Below are 6,940 nucleotides of genomic sequence, written 5' to 3'. Positions count from 1 at the left end.
GAGAAAGCATAACATCTGGGGAAGAAATGAGTTAACCCGGTGCAACATTGAAGACTGGCGGAAGATGAGGGAACGGGTGTGAGTTATCTGAAGCTTAAAAGAGAGAAAACAGTCAAGATACACACCAAGAAATTTCACCATAGCAGCTTGCGGTATAACATCATTCCCATAAGTCAGGATGATTGGCTCCCTTACATCTCTCATACGATAAGGGGTACTGAAGTGTATAATGGCACTTTTTTGGCTGTTGAGAGTCATACCATTTGACCAGCACCAATCTTTTACTTTATCAAGAAGACCTTGAGCTAGGGAAGTGGCAGATGGTAAGTCTACTGCAGCAATGAAAAAGTTACTGTCATCAGCAAAAAGAATCGGGTGCACAAGGGGATGAAGACCATCAACGAGATCATTAATGTAAATTAAAAACGAAAGTGGTCCAAGCACAGAGCCCTGTGGGACACCCTTCAATATAGGCAAAGTAGTGGAAGAATTACCATTAACTGAAACATACTGAGATCTTCTCGACAGATAAGACCTTAACCATTCTAGTGGGACTCCATGTCCTCCAAATGAAGACAGTTTAGACAAAAGAACAGAGTGGTCAACCATATCAAAGGCCTTTGAAAAGTCAAGAAATAGACCCAAAACACACAAGCCCTTGTCCAGATTAACACGCACAAACTCTGTTGCATCTGAGAGTGCATATGAGGCAGAGAAAGTGGGACGAAAACCATACTGATGGTTAGTTATGAGAGAATTTCCTGCAGTCGCGTTAGTACTAAAAATAAATGAAAAGATTCTACAATACACTACTCCTTCAACAACCTTAGAGATGACATGAAGAAGAGAAATGGGTCTATAATTTGAAATTAGAGATTAATCACCTTTTTTATGTAAAGGTAAAACATTAGCAACTTTAAATAAATGAGAGAAAACACCAGAAGAAAGAGAGAGGTTAGTTATGTGTGAGATGGGGTTAGAAACAAACTGACCAATTTTTTTAAGAACATTATTGCTCAAGCCAAAACCATCAACTGAACGGCTACTTGGAAGCTGGGAGATAATACTATAAATCTCAATATCACTGCATGGGGAAAGGAAAAATGACTTTTCTGCTATGGGAAAACTACTTACTCTATTCTTGGGTTGAATGGGAACTGAAGGAAGAGTGGTGAAATACGAATTGAAGGCGTTTCCAGAAGAATTTTTATCCACAATAGATCCATCAGAATTCCTGTAATGACATGGGGGGACTGTTTGAGTGTCGTGCAAGAAATAGCTTCATTAACTACATTCCAAACCTTTCGCAAGTACCCTTACACTCATCAATTCGACGCGAAAAATAGAGCTTTTTGGCTGCACGTACTGAAGTCGTAAGTACATTTTTATAATGTTTATAAAAATGTATATAATAATGAAAGAAAGGTTGAGATGGCTAGGGCACGTTCTGCGTTCGGGCGTAGCTGTGTTGGCCTCAGGTGGCTTGATGCTGCGGTGAGTTGTTAGTAGAAGTAGTAGTATAGTAGAAAGGCTACTTGGATGTGTGCATTAGCTAGTTAACTTTTGTGTTATATTTTATCTTAAAACATCATTGCGTCCACTATCACTAAATTCTTGGGAATCTCCTCCAAAGTCTGTATTCTCGGAAAAATATCCGTGCCCCGAACCTCCCCATCTATTGAAAACAGTGTAGCAAAAAGATAGATTTTGATGAGGCTATTTCTAAGTTTGCATAAAACAAAGTTAGAAAGAAGGGGTTTTTAATGAAAGCTTAATTTTTAAATGCAGTACATTTTGTTAGTTCGTGCAGATAAAAAAATACAGAACATGTAAAAAACAAAGTACAAAAAACATGGATAGGCCTATAGTAAACAACGAAAGCTAGAGCTATTCTTGTGTTTCTTCTTATAACGTTTATAATAAAGGCCCCTGTCCATTTTAGCCTTACTTAATGTAAACCACGAATTAAAATGGTGTTGTTTGATATTGTAATAATATTGTTAATACGTATAAAAGTTCTGTAATTTGCTTAAATTTATGTAAGTTTTTTATATTAAAATGTTTACATACCAATGTTATACAGCACGCAATTTACCTTTCCTTTCACTCCTTTATTTAAACACTTCAAATAGCTTTTTTTAATTGTACGTTTCCACCATAAACAAATATAACTCAACAATGTTAAATGTTTGTTGGGGAGGGGGGGGGGCAAGTGTAACGTAAGCCCCAGTTGCCCCAAAAAAATGCGATTCCACAGATTAAATAAAAAATTAAGCCAACGGCTCGAGTGTGTACTGGCTAATGCGGAAGTACCAAGAAATCTTCCAGCAAATAGCCAAATTTAGGGATAACAGCCACTGGCAAAAATAGAAGAGCAAAACAAGTACAGTAAACACGGCAAATCAAAGTTTGTCTCCACTTTATATACCTACGAAAAATTAATAGGGTATGTTTCCGGTAAATTTTCGGTGGTTCATATTATTGACCTACGAATAAAGTGAACATACTACTCGATGCCTTTTTTTATGCTCTTTACGAATATAATAATCATTTTTGTGTAAAATGTTTTTTACCCCCACCTGGCCACCCCTAAATCGTCAAATTCAGGGTAAATATTTTCCCCTTAGTGGTGGGGGGAGTAAAGTTTAAACTTACCTCTCATTTGCATAAGAAATAAACTTGAACCCCACCGCCCTCCTGTGCAAATGTATACCCTGAATTGGTATATATAGGGGTGGGGGTAAAACTCATTTCCGACAAAAATGATTTTTATATTTGAAAAGAGCATAAAAAGGCATCGAGTAGTATGTTTACTTTATCCGTAAGTCAATAATATGAACTGCCAAAAATTTACCATGCTTCCTTCTCTCCAATTAGTTCTCAGGGCAAATACCAAAAAAAGGAGTGCATCTGTTTCCGCATTCAGTACTCTTTCCAAATATGATTATTATTATTGCTTTTGCAATTTTTTCTCAACCGCCCCCTCCCCTGGTAGTACCAGTTATAGTCATAGGCTATATACGAAAGATTAGGCCTAGTGTTTTTTTGTTTAGCCCCTCCTTTTTTTGTACCTATGTCTCATAAACACTTGCCTCATATTGCCAAGTAAACCCAATCTAAGAAAAAAAAAGCAAAATTTGTCACAGGCATACTGTCTTTGCTAATATGGCCTAATTAGAACTAGACTTAAAATGAGCCTAGAGTATATACTGGCACATTAGGGGGGGGCAAAGGGGATGTCTTATTTACAGTGGAGGTACTTTTAAATAGGTCCCTCACCCCACCCCCTCCGTTGCAAAAATATAACCTTACGGGGTATCCATAGGGGGGTGGGGTAAAAAATAAAGTAAGAACAAAATTATTATTATATTTTGAAAAATCATAAAAAGTAGATAAATATTCACCAAATAATAGTATTGAATTAAAAATGAGGGGAATATACCACTCGATGACTTTTATGTGCTCTTTACGAATATAATAATAATTTTGGTCGGAAATTAATTTTAGCCCCCACCCCCCAATAGATATACCAATTCAGGGTATATATTTGTACATGAGGAGGGTGGTGGTAAACGTCATTTCTGATTTAAATCATAGGTAAGATAAAACTCCCCCCCTCCCTACTGTGCAAATATATACACTGACTTTGTATAAATAGGGGTGGGGGCTAAAATTCAATTCCGACCACAATGATTATTTTATTCGTAAAGAGCATAAAAAAGGCATCGAATGGTATGTTTACTTTATTCGTAAGTCAATAATATGAAGTGCGAAAAATTAACCCAGTTTCCTTCTGCCCCATATGAACTGTAGATCAATTTATGAAAGTTTCACCACGAAGATTTTCTAAGATCATCAAAGGTCAGTGTCATTTGGAGGGGGACAGGGTGGAAGCACAAAGGCTAATTGTGAAGAGCCCCTACTCTGCACCTTTACATATTAAAGCCCCAAATCTCCGACGTAGCCTACCAGCCTGTCTATTAGGCCGATTTATATAGCCTGGTTGCCACAAATGATTTTATAGATCTTATTACCTTTCACAACCTAGTTGGGATATCCTCTACCCCGTAATAAAGTTCTCACTAGCCTACTGTATATTACTGCACTTCATCTTTCAAATGTAAAAAACAAAAAGAGAAAAGAAAATGTAAATAATTTAAACTCACATACACTCCCAATATGTTCTTTCTCTTCGAAAGTTCTGAATCATACTGAAATTGAAAACGATTTGAAAATTTTAACTAAATATGAGCGATGAGCGAATGAAGTTGTTCATCTCGACAATCTCTCGTTAGACATCATGAAATGGTAAGAACGACGTTAAGTGTTTTGTTTGAGAGGGGAAAATGATAGATATCAATTTCCTTTGTCTCATTTTTGATGGGTAGTAACAAAACTATTATTAAGGAAAAGAATATGCTGATACTGGTGTGTGGAATCAGAGTCAAGATCAAGGTATCCCAGTTTGTAAATGTTTGAGGTTGGCATCAGAATTGGCATTTTCTGTCTGAATAAAAAAAGGGTGGGACTATTCTTACGATTATTATTTTTTTGTTTTTTAATCAAAGTAGAAAAAAAAGTATTTTTTTCCACTAATAGACATAAAAAGACATTTTTAAACATATAGGGTTAACTCTGGATGTGGGCAGGTGCTAATCACCCTTCACAATTATACGACACTGGTTTTAAAAAACAAGTTTTTAAAATTAACTATAGACAGAATTCACAAAAAAAAATATATTTATGTTGGGGCACAGCTTATAAGACAAGTAGGGGGCAACGAGATTGACAGACTAAAGGGGGGGGGGACAGGGGTATCTTGTACAAGGTAATCAGGTACAAAAACACAAAAATTTATTTTTAAATGAAAATAAAAGAAAAAAAATGTATTTTTCAGAATCTTTTAGCATGAGGTGTGGAAAATTTGTCACTTTTATTTTTTCTAATGAAAAGGCAAAACAAAACATTTTAAAATAAAAATAAGACCCACCAAGGTTATTTTTTAAAGCCAGGGGGAGATTACGCTCCCCTGTCTCTTCCAATGGACACCACTGTGCAGGTTGTCTTTTGCAAGATTAGACTAAATGTTTAGATAAAGTATTTCAATTGACAGTAAAGAACAAATTGAACTATTAAATTGAGCACAAATTAGGGTACTTATGCAATATAACTAAACCAGCGCTATACACGAAAGCAGTCAAGTTAGGTTAATGCTAATGAAATAAAATAACATAGGATGAATATATAACAGTTTAGAAACAAATTTGGGTACTGGTGCATTATGCGGGCCTGCCACTATATACTGTATTTAGGAAACCAGTCTCGAAACTCCTCAAACGGGCTATTTGCAAGAGACCGCTATAGATAAATGATTGCAAAGCCCTGGTTTCTCAATGAGTTACAATATTTAACCGATTGTTTTTTGGAGTTTAGGGGGAAAGGTACCGAGGTTAGGTTAGGTTATGTATTTAATATATGCTAAGCTTTACCCACCTCCCCCCCCCACCCCACCAAAAGTTCCAATATATAGCCCAAAGTTTTTCAAAAACTATTTAATATTCATTCTATTTTATTTTATTTCATTTGAATTAACCAACATGGACTTATTAGTGGGGCCCGCATACAGCACAATAATCAAAATTTGGGCTGTATTTTATCACATGTGGGAGGGGGGGGAAAGCAGAGCATATATTAAAGACGTAACCTAACCTAACCTAGATACCTACCCCCCCCTCCACCCACCCAAACACTCTGGGAAATGTTGTAAACTGAAGGAAAACCAACGCGGTGCCCACATATTATATAGAAAAAAAAAGGGTGTCTGGTTTCTTTGTGCAGTCTATAGCGCTGGTTTAGTTATAATGCATAAGTGCCGAAATTAGTTTTCATAATATCAAAAAGTTCGTGGTGACGAACTGTAAGTAAGGAGCGACTTAACCCAAAAGAAGCCGAAACTCAAAAAAGAAATGTTGATGACAATTAATATATCAAATGAATTGACTTTTTTATTCTGTGACCAAATATGTAAAATTAATTCAGTTTAATGTTACCTCTTAAAGGCTTCAAGCCGAGGAAATTTGCCTGATTTTTGATAAAGGGGTAAATATCCTCAAAAACTCAAGTTATTTTATTTAGAACTACACCGTCAGATTCAGCATATCAGAGAACCCTACTGTGGAGCTTTCAAAGCCCTATCAACAATAATGTGGAATCTGTATTTTTTGCCAGAAAAAAGATAATGCATGCGTGTTTCTTTGTTGTTTATTTTGTTGTTTTTTTTCCAGGGATAGTCATATCGAACCAATGGTCCCATAAGATCTGAAGATTGCTCATTCAAACTTCTACTATCCAACTCCTAATCTTCTTTTTGTCCAAACACATATCAAAATTTTTATATCTCCATTTGGTAAAATATAGTAAAAGGGTCAACTATGCCTCTGGTGATGACATATCTCTCCAGCCCTTGGAGAAAGGGCTGAAGTTATGGAATTTGCCCATAGTTTAGCTATAGTATTTGTTGTTGGGGAATATACAGACATTTATTGGGGCGAATGTTCCACGGAGAGAATTTTCTGTTGGGAGACAATTTTACGAGGAAAATTTATGTCTCAAAGTTTTCCACAAAGGGTGAAGGGGGATTTCTTAGCATGATTTGAAAAACAATCAGAAATCAAATATAAAATAAAATATTTTCAACTGAAAATAAACAGTAACATTAAAACTTTAAACCAACATAAATTATTCTGTTTATGAGGGGGACTGTCTCCTCCTAAAACCCTAGCTCGTTACACTGAAGTTTTTAAGGGCTTTAAACATGCTTCATGTTCCATTTTCAATGGCCTTTGTGTTTCAGCAGTTGTTCTTAAAAAAAAGGAAAAAAAGTCGAACTTTACAGTAAAAAGCCACGGATTGAGGTTGGGGCTATCCCCTCATATAGCGA

Source organism: Artemia sp. Qi Xiang Cuo, unplaced genomic scaffold (assembly GCF_049724085.1).
Source record: "Artemia sp. Qi Xiang Cuo unplaced genomic scaffold, ASM4972408v1 HiC_scaffold_22, whole genome shotgun sequence".
NCBI lineage: Eukaryota > Metazoa > Arthropoda > Branchiopoda > Anostraca > Artemiidae > Artemia > Artemia sp. Qi Xiang Cuo.
Note: the sequence above shows the minus strand (reverse complement) of the source record.